General features: G+C 43.2%; 1 protein-coding gene across 1 annotated transcript in view; it reads left to right on the plus strand.

Annotated features, from left to right (window-relative positions):
• LOC134477736 (endogenous retrovirus group K member 24 Gag polyprotein-like) overlaps positions 1–17,539 on the plus strand; it is a 266,810-nt gene that overhangs the window by 82,860 nt on the left and 166,411 nt on the right. The gene's annotated exons all lie outside the window — the stretch shown is intronic.

A 17,539-nucleotide genomic window follows, 5' to 3' on the forward strand; every position in this document is an offset into this window, starting at 1 on the left:
CATTGCCTAAAGCCAGTGAAAGGGATAAAGAAATACTCTAGCCAACTCTGAAATATCAATACACAGAAATAGGGCCAGGTTTCACCAAGATGGAGACAAATGCTTTTTTTTCAAGAAGAGCCATCCTGGTGGTCCTCCAGACTAAACCTCTCAGTGTCTCCAGGCAGAAGTCAGGTATTCATTCTGTATTTCATTCTTTTATTCAGCAAATATTGATTCCGGACCTTAATGTTCTCAACATTGTCTAAATGAGGAGATACACCAATAAGTAAGGCTTTTTTACTGTGGAGCATACACACAAGAACAATATATTTAGCTTTATCTTCTTTTTGACACCACGGTTGTACACTGTGATGTTTCAACACACATGTATTGTATAACAACAAAATTGAGGTAATTCCCACAGCCATGGCTGCAAATGTTTATTGTTTCCCTCCAAATCCTATCTTCTAGTTATTTTGAAGTGTATGATAGATGATTATTGTACTGTAGTTGCCATGCTGTGAAGAAGCCATCCAGCACTTCTGTCTCCTGTCACCCAGTAGCTACCTATCGCCTAGCTTCTCCCCACCCCCTGCTGCCTTCTTGGCCTCTGGTCACCACTGTCCTATGCTCTACTCCTATGAGACCAGCTCTTTTAGACTCCACCTTTGAGCAAGGTCAATGAACACATACATGGAGAGCTCTGCAGGCAAATCCACGGAGATGCACCCTTTCCAGGCCTCCCTTGTCAGCCGGGTGGGCATCCGTCTGTGAGTGAGGGCTCCCAGAAGAGCTCAGGTCTTGCTGTTTCTTTAATTCCCTTGACAGACATTTTCTGGCTGTCTTGACAGGGCAGGCTACGACCTGACAATTTAAAGGCAAAGAGGAGAAACTGTTGTCAAGGTGCAGCCAGACTGATGGGAGTGCCAGCACTATAAAATGTTGTGACATGGTGAGATAGAAGTTATGACCCCAACGAGGGCACTGCAAGAATAGCAAAGGCCATCCCAACCTGCCTGGTCAGGACAGCAAAGCAGGCTGGGGGCCCCCGAGGGCTGAGCTAAGCACGATAGGAGAATAAGGGTTGCCAAAGTATGTCTCAGTCTTGTGGAAACAGTCTTTCTGAAGTGCAGACAGCAGCCTTAGGACACTTGTGGGTTTTTTTTTTTTAAATCCTCCAAGTATGGCAGGGGCTGCAGCTCAGATCTAGAGCAGAAGGTGTATGTGTGGGGCGAGTGGTGAAGTGGGCTTCCTAACAGTGTGAAGTGTTGTTTAGCCGGAATCACGGACAGAATGTGGTCTGCTAAGCGCTTGGTGCCTGGCCTGGTCTCACAGACCCGTGTCTGAGCCCCATAGAGAATGGGGGAGGGGAGGAGGGTTGATGGTGCTGTTTTCCTGAGGCCTGTCTGTGTCCAGGTCTGAGCAGCTGGTGCCAGAGACCTGGGAACAAGAAAGGGCAGAGGGGACAAGCTCTGGCCCTGTGGCAATGAGTTTCCTTCCCAGAGTTCTACCAGTAAGCACAGCGCTACCACAGGTTTGCAGGTTTGGCACCAGCTGCCTGCTCAGAAGGGATCAGATGGCAGCCTGGCGCTGGGGAAGGGCGAGTCTCCACTGAGCACTGTGGCCTCCAGTGCCCGTAGGAGCAGACTAGCCTAATCACAAGTGTCTATGTTAGTCACTTCAAGTCTGGCTGGACACACCAGAAAAAGACTTAGAATTTTCATTTTCACCCTATCTCAAATCCTAGGGTTGAAAGGTTACAGAGAGGAGGAGTTTTCTTAGTATTACACATCGTGTTCCTCAGAGTATCAGTCAGTGCTTACCAGGGCAACAGATTTAACACAAGATATGCAATATATGAGGATTTACAAGACTGGCTTACAGTGGCCGTCCTCGGAGTCCGGTGTGGAATGAGGTGAAAGGCCTGTCTTCTACAGGGGATCTGAAGGACCCAGCCAAATCCGGGAGCTCAGGCAGGGTCCTGTGAGAGTCTGTATCAGGAGGCTGCACCGGAGGCCAGGAGACGACCTCCAGGGTGGAGGCGAGGATTGGAGCTCCTCCAAAGAAAACAGAGACAAGTCTTTCTCCTTTGGTATTGCTTACCATTTGGTTATACCAATTATTAGCACGCGTGTAAGAAAGCAGTTGTCCTGTCTAGATTAGGCTACCTACTGGGTAGAGGCAGGAGGATCTTTTTTCTTTTGACACCAGAGATAAAACTCATGACCTCGAGTTTGCCAAACAGGCACTTACACTGCTGAGCTAAACCCTGGCCCCTTCATCTCCTTTTTATCCCATTCTGGTGACAGTCCCCCCAGGGGACAATTCTTCTACCTCCAGAACTATACTGAGCCAGTCTAACTGGGGATTTCCTACTTGAACTGACACAATCCACTGTCACTTGGTTATGACTTCATTTTCCAATTCGTAAAGTGAAATCACTAGGCCATAGGATCTACTGTTTTTCATCATAACTGGCTTAGCAACTTACTGAGTTTAAAGATAAACCACAAAATTGGGTCCAAAATGGCTGAAGAAGAAAAATAATGGTCCTCACAAGACATGGAAGGCAAAGCCTTTCAAAGGAAAAGCCTAGAAAATTTGTGCGTTTCCTTTCTTTCTTTTTTGATACAGGATCTCACTATGTAGCCCAGGCTGGCCCTGAACTCAGGGATCCTCCTATCTCAGCTTCCAGAGTGCTGAGATTACAGCAGGGCACCATCATGCTTGGCTAAATTTGTATATTTCTAAATTTAAAATTTCTCCCTTGAAGAAGGCACTAAAATAAAAACACCAGCGGGGAAGTATTTATACCACACACAAATAAAAGATAAGTGTCTTGATTATACAAAGAGCAAAGATGAGCAGTCCATGACTGGGAAGTTTACAGCAAAAAGAATATAATTGTTAGCCAGGCATGATGGCGCATGCCTGCAATCCCAGCACTCAGGAGACTGAGGCAGGAGGATCACTACAAGCTTGAAGCCATCCTGGGCTACAAAGTGGGTTCAAGGCCAGGCTGAACTGCACAAATTGCACAGCTGAAACCTTACCTCAAAAAGACAAAGAGAAAGAGAGAGAGAGAGAGAATATAAGTGAATGATAAAAATGTGGCATGTTCAGATTACGAGTGACAGAGAAATGAAGATCAAGTAGGGCACAGTGGCACATACCTGGAATCTTGGCATCCTGGAAGAGAGAGACCTGAGGGTTACAAGCTCAAGCCCAGTTTAGGCATCTTAGTAACCTAATGAAAGCCTATGTCAAGTTAAAAGATAGAGAAAGAGCTGGGTTATAGCACAGTACAGGACCCTGGGTTCACTCCGCTCACTCACACACAGAAATGAAGATCATGTATGAAGTATTATCTTTTTTAGCTACTAGATCAATATTGCTTACTATTTGGTTATACCAATTATTAGCACACATGTAAGAAAGCAGTTGTCCTGTGTAGATTAGGCTACCTAGTGGGCAGGGGTAGGAGCCAGGTTGGCAATATCTATTCAAATGTAAAATACTCCAATAGATCCTCTTCTTACAGGGTGTCCCTCAGAAAAACATCCACCGCTGCCTGAAAGAGACACTTATGAGTATGTTTATCCTAGCAATAAAAAATAACAAACTGGACAGGAGGAAAGAGATTAAGTGCCCATTTGCAAATAAGCCTTGTTCTATATTATACAGTTGTGTACCAGAAATTAAGACGAATGTGGTGGAACTATGTACTGACATAGAAAAATCTGTGAGACACCCCAGTGAATGAAAAGGGCAAATTGTAGAACAATATACAGAGCATGGCTCCATCATGCAAAATAGGAATCAATTGTTCTTTTAGCAACTGCATTGCAAGAGGGCCTGGGAACACAAACACCAAATAAACAACATAAATTATTTTTTGGAGAAAGAGACAGAGAATTAGTGTTGAGGAGGCATAGACTTAATCTGTACTGGTTTAATTTGTAGGAAGGGCAATGCATTCATGCATTACTTACGTGATCTTAAAAATGGGTTTTTAAAGTACTAAAATGTACTAGCAATCGATGGTGAGCAGCTTCTCATTTCCAAGCCACCACGGAGCAGAATTTTTACGCCATAAATTATAGGCTCCTGCAGAATGAACCCACCCTCCCGCCGGCTCAGCCCTGCCTGGCTCTGCACAAACAGCTTCCTGCCCCGCTGCAGGCTCGGAGCATGGCCTCTTGTCTGTCCTTTCAAAGACTCCATCAGTGTTGTTTACAAAGCTCTGACATTTGTTCACCCAGAGCTACCTGCAGGGCGATTCTACAGTTACTATACTTTTATTTGGTCTTTGATTTTTTTTCATTTTTTCAATAAGGATTGAAAGGTTGAACATGCGATGTTAACATTCAACCTAGTGTAAAAACACTGCAACCAAGAGACTTTGGAAATTGATTTTTGTGGGGAGCAGCCCGGAAAACATTTGCTGGAAGTTGCTCATTTTGAGCCCGATTAGCTGGCGAGAGGTAGGTTCTGTGGATGAGAGCAGTGGGTCTCAAAGCATGCCCCCTCCTCGGAGGCCAGTGTGGGCCAGCAGGGCACTGGCTAGCGGTGCGGGCTCTTGACCTCACTGAATCACAATCCCTGCAGACAGCATAGCCATTTGCGTCCTAGCAAAGCCTCTGGATGCCTCCAGTGCATGCTCCACTTTAGGAATTTCTGATTTGCATGACTAAATATAAACTGCCTCTCAGAAAGCTGATACCGAGCTGTTTACAGTTCCACTCATTGCTCAGCACCTGCCTCAGCCACCTCTTCTGCAGTGAACCCTTTCCTGCTGGTTCCACACCATGTGCCTCTTTTGTCTTTTTCTGTATACATAGATGCATTCATCTTAGAGACACTAAGCATCAGAGCAATCCTTTGTCACTTCTTCCCTCCCTCTCCCCTCTCAGATGGCCTTCTCCCATCTCAGTCTGCCTCCCTGTTTCTTAGCACTTACATTTTATTTTTCTCTTTATTTATATTTTGACTTTTCATATAAGAGAAATCATGCCGTATTTAACCTTCTGTATCTGATTTATTTATGGTCTCAAGTACACCCATTTTCCTACCAACGACTCCAGTTTATGTTTACGGCAGAGTAGTACTCCTGTGTGTAAATACCACGTTTCCTTTATCTACTCTTGGTGAAAATACAGGCCTCTTCCACGATTGAACTATTGTGAGTTGTGCTATAAACCTAGGTGTGTGTACATTGCTGTAATACGATGCCTTTTACTCTTACTTACTTCTTTTTGCACTTGTCGCAAGTGTGTGTTCCATCTTTTCATGTGATCGTTTGACTAAGGTTGGTCTCCACTATCACCACATTGCCATCCGCCTAAACACCACCGTGCCAGCCTGTGTGGGCACTCGGTATTCGCGAAAGAACAAATAAATCCTTCGTATGGTTTTCTCCTGGCTCTCCACATATTTTGTTTTATTTTATTTTAAAGAGGATAAAACCAAGGACAATAAAACAGTAAAATCAATCAATATAAGCCAGAATAAGTGATACAGGACTTCCAAACCTTATGAAATCAACACGAGTTACTACAATGCCTTTAGTGTCTTTAACATAGCTGCAGATGCCACCTTCAGACATATTAAAAATCGAACAGAACAGGGCAGAATAGAAACAATAAAAACAAAACAATGAATGCAATACAGGACATCAAAACAAGCCAGAAGTAAATACATAATGGCTCCCATAACATGTCTTGCTATCTTTTAAGTAGCTGCTCATGCCATCAGAGTAAACATAAGCAAAACAAAAGAAAATAAAAACCCAACCTAACAAAGCAATGAAAATGATATGGTTTTGGGGTGGGACCTCCTCCCATGGGGCTGGTTCTCTCCGTCCACAGTGGGTGAATGGTGTTGACTCGTTGGAGAGACTTGAGTCTGGCTCTCCCCAGGCCAGCAGTGGCCCGTGTATGGCGCTGTTATCCTGGCGGGGAGCTCCTCCTGTCTCTCCACACATTTTGGATGGATCGCTAATAAAGCACTGGTCATTAACTTCATCATTATTTTTCCCAATTTGACATCTTGGTGACTTTTTGCACTTGTCACATTTACCCATCTCCAGGTACTGGCTGGTCGTTGAATCCTGTGGATTCTTCCCATGGCATGTGTCCCCTGCCCGCTGTGGCATGCCTGCTGTCAGCCCCCCAGCAGGGCGCTGTCAGGGAAGGTGCTCTGTCTCCTGCTAGACTGCAATCTCTCCACAGCCAGCTTGATCAGTTTCTGCTAAATACAGTCCTGTACTCACTAAAATCCCATGCTGCACCGATTAGTGTCTGATTAACATTTTTACAGCTTTCAAATGCTTTCACTGATATTAAAATGTTAGTACCCATTAGGTAAAGCTCACTTGCCAAACACCGCAGGGACTCCCAACTAGGAAGGAATGGTTACTATTCTGTGTTTTCCTGAAAGGGTGAAGTCAGATTAGAAAGTTGTGAAGAAAACCTCATGTCCTCAGTTGCTCCAGGCAGAGATGGTGTTGGACTGGGACTCTGACTGGTTCTGTGTCCCAGCCTGCGCTCTGGCCCCCTCCCCCTACCTTGATCCATGCGCCTTCCCACGTAGGAGCTGAGGCATTTGGATTCCATGTCTGCTGCGTCCTTGCCACCCCTCTGAGTCTCTCCCAAAGCCACACAGGGAGGGTTAACACACACACAGGCAAAAAGCTGGGCCACGGAGTCGGACTGAGTTGGGCTCAAATTCAGACTGTATTACCTATAGCACATTAGTTATTCTTTTGAACTTTTCTGTAAAATGAGGACAGTTAAAATTATGACCATGTCAGGTTGCAACAAGGACTACCTGAAACCATGCTTGGTGTGTTCACAGGAGTGCTAAGTGGTATCACCAGAGCGGTGTCTGCATCTATACACATCAGCTCTAAGCTTTCGCTGCCTTTGCAGGCTGTCTGTCATCCGGGGTCCTCTGAGGCTCTCTGTCTGCCTCAATCTTTATTCTGGAAAGGCTCTGCTGCTTTCTCCATGTGTTTCATAATCATCACCAATTATAAGATAGGTAGATGACAGATGATAGCGAGATTCTTTGAAAAGTAAAATCCAACCATGCACAAGACTAGAGCATAAGAAAATCCAGCCATAGGGGAACTTAGGCAGCTGAACAAGAAAGCAGTTTGCCTCCCTTCCTGGTAAGCGCCCCTTGCACGAGCCAGGAGGAGAACCAGTCAGCGTCTCCCATGAACCTACTGGGCCTACTGGCATGTGGACTGAGAATCAAACTTCTCCCCCTGACCATTAGCACCTCGGGACAGAGGTCTGAGCATTTCTTGGGAGGATGACTGTATGCAATATAGCAGATATGGGGGATCTCTTTCTATCTTCTGTTTGAAGGCAAATGTTGTTTTCACTGTTTTGCTTTGTCCCTATTAATTGTTTTGTTCTATTCAGTATTTTCTTTTGATTGGTTTTATAATGTTCTGTTTTTGGTTTGATTTTGCTATACCTGATTGAATGGACAACTATTGTGAAGATAATGAGATGTACTATGATACCTATTACTGTTATCTCAGTATCCTGCTGTGACGTTCTGTACCAATTTCACTGCATTGTCTTGATGGGCTTTGTTCTGTCTTGTTCTGTTGTATTTTACTACCTTCAAAATAAAATTTAAAAAAAAGACTAGAGCATAACAAAAACATTTTCCTGAGTCTCATTTTCTAAAAGACTACCACAATGTCTGTTTTCTTAGGTCCGTGTGCATGTCTGCATGTGTTTTGAAGCCTGATTTTTCACCTAACATTATTGAATAGATGTATCTTTCTCTATTGGGGAACAGGACATATCATTTAAAACAGTTGCTCAGTATGTGAATTAAAAAAACCAAACCAAAATCAAAACAAAAAAACAACTTTGCCAATATTGTACATAGAATTTATTGATGGGTTGTTTTATTGAAATCCTGCCCAAACCAACCTTAAATACAGTGACTTCAAACCATTTTAAAAATATTTGTGCAAACTCAGAGACAATAAACATTTATCATGTCTGGGCCAGCTTCAGCTGGGTAGCTCTGCTTGGGCTTGTAGCTGCTCTGTCCACAGGATGGCAAGGGTTCCCCCTCCCCCTTCTGTATATCTCTCATTCTCTTTATGGGCCTGAGGGACTCCTGGGGTGTCCTCTTCTTTTGGAGGTTACAGAAACTCAGACGGAAAACAGAAACAACTGAGGTCTTTTAGGGTGTACCTTCTGCCCAAACCATTGGCCAAACATGTCATGTGTCCAGGCCCAAAGTCAAGGGATGAAAACATAAACTTTGGTTATGATGAAGATGCAACTGAAGATCAAAGAATTGAGAGCAACAGTATACTCCATCATATACTTTTTGTTGCTTTCTATTCTAATATTTTATTATTTGGATGAAGTCTGACACGATCATTGTTTTTTACTCCAATATTGTTGAATTAGCTTTTCAGGATAAAGTTTCAAACCCAAGTTTCTCTGACAAAGGGCACCTGCAGCTCAGGTAGGGATGAATATTGTCAATGTTGTAAAAAGATTGTATAGTCCTAGAATCATGCAAGACCACACTGGTTTCCTCACACTCTGCTACCATTAAGTTTTGTGAATTTGAAAAACCAAACCAAAACAAAATGCCGAGTTTGCCCATCTGAATAAAGGAAATGTATCCTAATTCCCATCAAATCTCTTTGATAAGGGAAAGTGAAGTTTTTTTAAGCTTCTTTCCTTTGATATTTGTTTTTTGCAAAGGACCTCTTCAAGCCTTCTACCTAAACTCATCCTTGTTTCAAATAAATCCACTTTCACTTTCTCTGCATATGCCCTTTGACAGAGAAATGTGAGTTTGGAACTTTATCCTGAAAAGATAACTGGAAAATATTGGAGTGAAAACTAATGACCAATGTCAGACTTCATCCAAATAGTAAAAGTGGGACTTTCACACAAGTAGGATGTGGTAAGCTAGCTTCTCCTCCCCAGCTCTTGTGGGGCTCTGTGCATTGTGGCCTCGCCACATCCCCTGTCCTACTGTAGAAGACTGCTTGAGCTGGCAGGAAGGCCAGTCAAGGGAGGGACTCACGTCCTTCATTTGACTGGGAATAAGTCATGGATATGAGGTTCCTGGGCAGGACAGGAACTGGACCAGTCTTGTGTGAAGGGTGACCGTTGCTGTTCATAGGGATACTGACTCAGCAGGCAGAAGCCTACCAGACAACCACTAGACTTGAGGTCATTGTTGACACCAAGAGAAAAGTAGTCTGTCACCAATGCATGGACACCAAAATGGTTTCCACTGAAGGATGCGTGCACATCAGAAGTCATGGTTCTTGTAGGCAGGCTCAAGAAAGAAAATGGCAAATTTTAAATCTGTGTGGCTAGAAACACTTTGAACTCAGTGAGAAATGTCAAAGGGCCTCTCCTTTCTATCCATGCACCTCTGGACACAGCTTGTTGGGAAGCCCGAGAGTCAGGAACCTGGGAGAGACTGGGCTGGAGGCGAGCAGTGCGAGACCTCAGAGATAGCTCAGACTCACACAGCACTTTGCTGTGGGCTCACACAAGCCTTCAAAAACAACATGAACTAGGTATTACTATTACTCCTATTTTATAACTCAGAGGAAGCTCAGGCAGAAGGACTTCCAACTAGTAAGTGGTAGAATCAGGATACCACCTCAGATGCCCTGGTTCCATGGTTTGTGCCTTTAATCACTCTTCTTTGATTCTCCCAAATTCACAGCATTCCTGAAGTGGACTCTAAGGAATGCTTGTTTTACAAGGTGCTGATCTAATCTAATTGGTACAGTTTAGGCTGAAGACTGTAGCTCAGTGGTTACAGCCTTTACCTACAAGGATTTGGGTTCACTGCTGGCCACACACACACAAACATGAATAAAGAAGTTTCTAGGGAATGTAATCTCTGGAGATCTGTATTTTTCTTCCAACTCTGGTGTAATCCAGATTTTTTTTTTTCCAAAGTGTGACCATTTCAGGGCTGAGGCCAAGAAAGAGCCCTTCTAGCCCAATAATTCTATAATTCTATTATGGTTTGGGTCTAGATGTCCCCCTGAAGTCCTGCAGTCATATGTTGCGGTTTTTCAGAGATAGCTGGGCCTAGAATGTCTCACACTGGGATTAAGGGTGCGTGATTGCTGATTGGTTTGGCGTCACCCTAAGTCCAGTAGCCTAGATACAATCTGCAAGAAGCAGAAAATGCTGTTAAGGTCCCTTGTTGTTTTTGCTGTCTTCTGTGTGCAATTAACTATTTCTCTTCTGTGATGCCTTCTGCCATGTGTCACTCTGCCTTGGAGTCAGGCAACAATGAACTGAAACTTGTACAAACAGTGAGCTAAATATACATTTCCTCTGCAGTGGAAACCTACCCAGCTATAAAGTAGAATAATCTCAAGGCTCCTGTAGGTAAATGGACGCAAGTAGAGATCATGTTCATGGCCGAAACAGTTTGAACTCATACACATGAACCTTAGCATAAGAAACAGAAGGAGTTAATGAGATCCAAAAGCAAAATAGTTAATGTAAGAGCAAAGGGGAGGAAACTCCTGGGAGGGAAGGGGGAAACTACTGTCAATTTCTTATTGTCTTATCTTGAACTATTGTATTGTTTACACAATTTTGCTAGGTTTTGCTTTGTTCTGCCTTGTTTTGTTAGATTCTATGCTGTCAGATGGTACAGGTAGCTATTTTGAATATAATGGGATATTTTATGATAATCATGGTTTCCTATTATATTGAAGCCTTATAATGCTTTCATTCATTGATTTGATTGGTTTTATTGTTTTGTTTGATTTTATTATGTGTGATGGTATGAACAGCTATTTTGAAGAACTGAGACATTATGGCAGCCATTGCTGACTTACTATCATCTTATTTTGAATCCTATCATGCTTTTGTTCTTCTGTTTGGATTGGTTCTATCTTGTGTTTTATTTGATTTTATTATGTGTGATAGCATAAACGAATTTTTTGAGGAAAATGAGATATTATAGTAGTCATTGTTCATTTCCTGTTATTTGGTTTTGAAGTCCTGTAATGCTTTCATTCTTTTGAATATTTTTATACTATTTTGTTATGTTTGATATTGTGAGTGAAGGTATGCTCAACTATGTTGAAGAAAAGAGACATGGTAGCTAATGTTGATATCCAGTTGTCTTGTTGTGAAATGCTGTGTTGCTTTGCATTGTTCTGTTCTGATTTGCTTTGTTCTGTTCTCCTTTGTTTTATTCTCTTTAAAATGAAAAAAAATTAAAAATATACATTTCCTCTTTTAATTTTGGGTGTCAGGTATTTTGTCTCAGTAACAGGAAAAGTAACTAAGACAAATCCTCCCCAGGGAACTCAAGGAGAAGAGAACCATTTCTTTGGGCCATTCGAAGGATGAGGACATCATTCAGCAACAAAACCCACTCTGTAATGCTCCTTGTTCTCAGGAGCTTGGATTTCTCTTATATTCAAATCATGACAGCAAGGCCAAAACACCAGCAGAGCTGCAGGCTGCACCAACCCTAGTTCATCATTCTCGTCTCCACAAGGCCAACAGCAAAGGCTGATGCATCATCAGACAAGAGTCCCTGGGGCTGGACCCCGCCCTCTCTGCCTGGCCTTACCTCAGCCATCAAATAAGATACAAACCAGGGAGCTGGGTTCAATTGCAAATGTTGCATTTTGTTACCTAGGGAACAGGTGTACTGGGCTACAAAACCAAAGAGCATGAGAAGGGATTCTCATCCTAAGAGGATTCCCTCGCCAGAGCCCCACTCTGCTTCTAGAGCCAATTTCTTTCACTTGTTAAACTACTTCTGGGAAAAAAATTTTCCCAGTCCTTTTTATATATTTAATGTTTATTTCTCTATTTTCTGATGCATCTATTTCAGACATTACCTATAATTACTTTTCTTCAGGGTGGAAGAGGGCTGAGTTCACTTAATTACCCTAAGCGGCACAGTATCCATCCTATTCTTTTTTCCTTAACTAGTTAGTCTACACATTTTAATGCAAGTACTTTGATTGCTTAGTTCTGTTGTTCCAAGTTCCCATGTCATAAAGAAAAAATTCAGCACCTTGAGCTTCCTCTTCTGCTTTCTTCTCTGCCACCCCAGCCCTTCCCAGCTAATTTCTTCTCTTCCTGCATTATTAAGGCTAAATGGACATCAGTGAGGGGCAATCAGCCCAGCTGTGGCTGGATTTTTTAGATTAAGTGGCTACTGTGATTTTCCTGCTCAGCGTATTCAGGATGCCATCACGTGTTAACATAAAGCAGCAGGAAAGAGCAGGGTATTGGATTCCTCATTACACCTTTGTCTATTTAAGGAAAGGACAGAATCCTCTTTATTTCCCTCCTTGGAGCACAGGAGTTATCTCATTAAACCAGATAGCATGGAGCAGCGAGAGGAGCCAGGGCCCGCAAAGGTTAAGGAGAGGGAATCCTATTAGGCTTCGCAGTGGGAGTCTCACCGGAGACCTAGGGGGCTCCGCCTGGAAGGGGTCTCCCTCGGCTTCCACAGAGGGGAGACACTGCTGGCAGAACACATGTACAAAATACTGTTTCCTCAAAACTGTTTAGGGTGGAGGTGGGGAGAAAACTACATTTTAAAAAATTCTGTTGGTATTGTTACAACACCCTGTGAACTTAAAAAAATTACCTGATCAAGACATCTCATTTGTTAAAATATTTTTAATTTTTAGTATTAGTTTATGTAGCATCCTGTCATTTTCAAGTCATTGTACTTTTATTCTTGTTTCCTTACCTATTAATTCATAAGTAAATGAAACATTAAAGTGCTTTAGTTTCAAATTATGTCTGTTTTAAGGGCTGTGGGTCAAATCCAAGGCCTCAGACAGGTAGAGGCAAGTGCTGGACAGCTGGGCTCCATCCCCAGCACTTTGCTCGTCAGGAAGCTTCAATTATATGTGTGCAAAGTTATCACACCCTTCCCAGTGTCACAGGTTGTGTCAAAGCATAGCACATTTCTACATTTTGAAGAGTCAGCACGCAGCAGTTAAAAGTTCACAACTATTTAAATATTTGTATGATGTGATAAAAAACTACGGTGAATGTCCAAATTTTTAAAAATTTATTACAGTAAAAGATGTGTTTTATCAGCCCTGGCTTCGAACAAACTTATAGTTTGTTCTTGCCATTTTTTTATGTGAGTTACATCTATTAAATATAATATTTATTATATTAGAAATCATAACAAAGTTAGGTGTGGTGGCACATGCTTATAAGCTCAGCAGTGGGGGGGGGGGGCCCTGAGGCAGGAAGATTACTGTGAGTTCAAGACCAGTCTGGGCTACAAAGTGAGTTCGAGGCCAGCCTGAACTACGTGGTGAAACCTTCTAAAAAAGATGCCCCCCCCCCAAAATTTTAAAACAGAAAATTTTATAATATGAATGCATAATATGAAGCCCACAGACATTAACAGAAATTCTGTATAGTTATGGTCAAGAAAAATACTTAGTAGTGTAGCGGTGTTTAGCATTTTTACAGATCTCTCAAAGGTTTCATTTTGTGGAATTCTGTTCAACTTTCATAACTGCTTCTGCATTCTGTTAAGTTGCTTCAGTTGAAGTATATGGAAAGAGACATGGCTTTACACAGGTAATTTTCAATACTGAACTAAAACTTTACTAGTAGTTGTTTCTTTTTTTTTAATGCATAGCAAAATTTATTTATTTTAAAGCAAATAAAACCAAAAAAACCGAAACAGAATAAAGCCAATCAAAACAAAGCAGTAAAGTGGTCCAGAACTTCAAAACAGAACAGGAAATAAAAAAATGATTACCATAATATATCTTGCTATCTTCACAATAGTTGTCCATACCATCAGACATAGCAAAATCAAACAAAGTAAAACCAATCAAAACATAACATTGAATGAAATAAAACAATAAATTAGAACAAAACAGTGAGAACAATACTGCACATTGTTATCTTCAAAATAGTTGCTCAGGTTACCAGATGAGAGATAAAACAGTAAAATGGAACAAAACATTGGATTTTAAAAACAAGGCAGAAGGAAATCCCCCAGTTACACAATGCACACTGCCATCCTCCAAATAGATGCCCAGACCACCAGTCCCAGGCCTGCAGAGTCAATCAAACAACACAAGCATGAGCTCCTCCCTTCTGAGTCCTTGGAGTCAGTAGGGGTTGGGGGACACTCTTCTGGTTTTCAGCTCACATACCGGCTGGCTCACAGGAAGATGTGGTTTGTCTTCTGGCTGGCTGAGACGTAGTTTCTCTTCTCAGGTGGTAGTTTGAGTCAGTTGCAATGTGAAGTACTGCCACACCAACAAACCTGCATACCGTACTATCAAAACCCAACAATCTACCTTGCCCTTCCCAGGGGTGTTACGGTTCTACACAGACGTCCCCGAGAGCCTCGTGCATTCAGATGCTGGGCTTCTGGAAGGTGACTGGATTATGGGGTGCTACCGCTGACTTGCTACAAAGGGTGGGGTGTTGTTAGAGCTGAGCCCCTGGGAGTGTGACCTGGAAGGCACAGCTCCTCTTTCAGCTCCTCCTTCCTTTCTACTTCAGGTCACCATGATGCCCGCCACTGTCCTCTGCCCAGGTCCTTCCACCAAGCTGTTTCTATGTGTGAACCTGCCGAAGATGAACTGAAACTTCTGAAATATGAGCCAAAATAACTTTCTCCTCCGTAAGGGGCGGCTGGGCAGTGTGGGAGAGGACAGGGACACTCAAGGCTGCTGGGGAGGACCTGTGCTCCACAAAGCCAGGCATCTTGTCTACAAGAGGATGTGCAGAGCAGCATGGAGATGAGAGGCTGTGGAATGACTCAGTAGAGCTGGAGTGGCAGGGGCTGACACAAAGGGCAACGCAGGGTACCAGGACCTTAGTGGACAGCCCAGAGCAGTGGGTCAAGGTGCCAGCAGAGGGAGGGTCCTATAAGACGACCGAGAGCTCTTGGGCTTCCATATACCTTGCAAGCTGACCAGGGGTCTATGAGTTCATTTCTACTATCAACACTTTGCAAAACTACCTCAGCTACTCAGTTTTGTCCATTTTTGAAAATATATTTTTAAAACTTCTCAAAGTTACATAACATGATGAAGTATGGATAAGAGGAAAATTACTCATCTAATCTAACAAAGTCTCCTTGCACTATTTTAGCATATGCAGCTTTGACTTATAACTAGTGTTGTAATTGTATTACTACTTTTTAAGTTCAACACTGTTTCTGCGAGCTTTTCCATATTACCATGAGGGTGTCAGATTTTTACAGAATGCATAATTTTAACTTTCACTTTATGAATGCATTACTGTTGTTTCATTTTAATAAGTGAACCTGTTAATAAACATTTCTGTGTATATTTAGCTACACACTGGAATTAAATGAATGTGAACTGTTTCATACTAAAATATGAAGACCACTGGAAAGGTCAAATGATTTACAAAGGTATTTTCAAAATGTTCTGCTTCATTCTCCTTGGCTATCCTGCCACTAGGACTAGGAAATACTCGAAATCAGGAAAAGGTCTGAGAAGTCTCCAAGCCAACAGGGCCTTGCTGGAAGAGCAGGGACCTCCATCTCCCTTTGCATCAGCACAGCAGCCAGAATTCACTTATCATGGCCCATAAACACCATCACCAGCTTAACCCTTCCAAGCTTGGAAAGTGGCAGGCTCGTGTTTCCGGCTTCGTGGCCCACAGGAGCTGCTGTGATTATTTGGCTCTGCCATGGTGATATAAACCAAGCAGCAGGGCAGCTCTGGCCGCAGGGCTGTACTTGGCCAATCCTGTGATGAAATGCTGGCCAACAAGCTGGTCTCTCTGAAGGAAAGAGTTAAGTACAGATCAAGCTTGTAAACTTCTATGTTCAGAATTTTGTCATTTCGATAGAGATCTGAATACCTACCTGGCTTGTAATTCCTGGCATGGCCAGCAGGTGCTAAGAGGCTGTGTGGCTGGCCTAACACCTGCCTTTTGTCCCGCTGCGGTGATACCCCACTCCCTCCAGTGAAAGTACACTTGCAGAGGCCCCTGGGCCCATCTCCAGTCAGTAACTTCACATCCGACGCTTAGTTACTGTGCTCCTTGGAGGACACAGGACACAGGTGGGCACACTGGCCATTTATGCCAAGTGGTGAAGCTACTTCCTCTGGAGGATCAAGCCGTGCACCCCTGGCCACCCTCACAGGACCTCTTCAAAATGAGACTCCTGCACAGCTGCCTAACCTGATGTGCCCTGAAGCGGCCGCAGCTGTCTTCACCAGCTCTGGGACCTGAAGAACCTCTTGAGTTCTGTTTCCTTGGGTCGCTTCTTTCAGAATCCTCTCTTCAGAATGGGCTATTCTACAACAGGTGACGACCATGGATCGAGGCCAGATGAACCCACATATCACATGTCCAGTGTAACAATGCGGAAAACAAAATGTATTTTCTATATGGAAATAAAGTGAGCCGGTGTCTCTAAGGGCTCACCTGCCCACAGCAAGGAAGGACAGTTTGTCACTGTCAAGGGCTATGGAGACTTACTTCTCTCAGCAGATCAACAGCAGAAATTCCAATCTAGGAGCCATTTTCAGAAACTGCTGATACCCAGATTACAACATCCCAGCACAGCAAGGCTCACTTCACACAACACTTCCACGTGGCTGAGCCAGGAGAAAAATCAAGCCACTGGGCGAAAACTCCATGAACACAAGAGTTTTTAGGAGAATAACTTGAGAAACACTTTCTTAAACAGTAAGAGATAGTCTAATTCATTTGGCACAGCCCAACCCCATTTGATTTTCAGGTACTTAAACAATCAACCATGTCTTCTTGTAGGTCCCCTTATTTGTCATCTTAACCTATTCATATTTGTAGAAAAAGTCACTTAGGACAATACTTGAAGTACTTTAAATGAGAAGTTAGATGTGGCAGCACTGCCTGTAGTTCGCCTACGTGGGAGACTGAGGCAAGAGGATCACTTAAGACTGCGAATTCAATGGCCGGGACAACATGGCAAGATCTCATCTCAAAGAAAAATGTATTTTAAATGCATGCACCACACATTTTCAGTAAAGTCTGAGTTCAAGTTAGGATGAAATAAATCGGCTGCTTGAATCAGTGAAAGTGATCGTGTTCATGCAGATAGTCAAGTCTACGAAAGGTCCTGACGCCACCATGCCAAGGGGTTTCTGACTCAGCTTGGACAGGTCTTAAACTCACTGTGTTGCCCAGGCTAACTTTAAACTTGAAGTCACCCTCCTGTCTCAGCCTCCCAAATGCTGGGATGACAGGTGTGGGTTACCACACCCAGCTCTTGCCTGTTCTCGTGTTAGAGTGATTATCACTACCTCATGAGGCAGATGATCCTCAAACTGGTCAAATGCAGATGCCATGCACTCTTTAGAAGGGGCCCTTGACTGCACGATGATGCACTGTCACCCCAACATTTACGGTGCATTTCTAAGGGCCAGGCACCCATCTTAGCACTTGAAATGCATTAGCACAGCCAGCACATTTATGGAAGGAGAGAAGGGTTTGGCAGGGACAAAGACCACACTGCCAAAGTGTGAGGGTCAGGGCTGAAG

Source organism: Cavia porcellus, unplaced genomic scaffold, assembly GCF_034190915.1.
Source record: "Cavia porcellus strain 051 isolate PalLab524CR breed Dunkin Hartley unplaced genomic scaffold, mCavPor4.1 scaffold_9, whole genome shotgun sequence".
NCBI lineage: Eukaryota > Metazoa > Chordata > Mammalia > Rodentia > Caviidae > Cavia > Cavia porcellus.